The sequence below is a fragment of the Sinocyclocheilus anshuiensis genome, unplaced genomic scaffold (assembly GCF_001515605.1).
Source record: "Sinocyclocheilus anshuiensis isolate Anshui unplaced genomic scaffold, SAMN03320099.WGS_v1.1 scaffold3274, whole genome shotgun sequence".
NCBI lineage: Eukaryota > Metazoa > Chordata > Actinopteri > Cypriniformes > Cyprinidae > Sinocyclocheilus > Sinocyclocheilus anshuiensis.
The window spans coordinates 297,213-297,533 of NW_015537940.1; the positions used below are offsets into that span (position 1 = coordinate 297,213).

General features: G+C 38.6%; 1 protein-coding gene across 2 annotated transcripts in view; it reads left to right on the top strand.

Moving 5' to 3' along the window:
• LOC107663319 (cathepsin S-like) overlaps window positions 1-321 on the top strand; it is a 12,160-nt gene that overhangs the window by 8,845 nt on the left and 2,994 nt on the right. The gene's annotated exons all lie outside the window — the stretch shown is intronic.

Below are 321 nucleotides of genomic sequence, written 5' to 3' on the forward strand. Positions count from 1 at the left end.
TGACTTTTCAGGACATTACCCCATGTCCCCACTTTTCAAAACGCTTATAAATCACACAGAATGGAGTGTATTGAAAATCTGAAATAGCACAAAGTTTCCTGTAAGGGGTAGTTTAGGGGTAGGGTTGGTGTAGGGCAATAGAATATACGGTCTGTACAGTATAAAAACCATTACGCCTATGGGATGTCCCCACTTTTCTCAAAAATAAACCTGTGTGTGTATGTGTGTGTATACATACATACTACACACACACACACATATATATGTATGTATGTATGTATGTATGTGTGTGTGTGTGTGTGTGTGTGTGTGTGTGTGTAT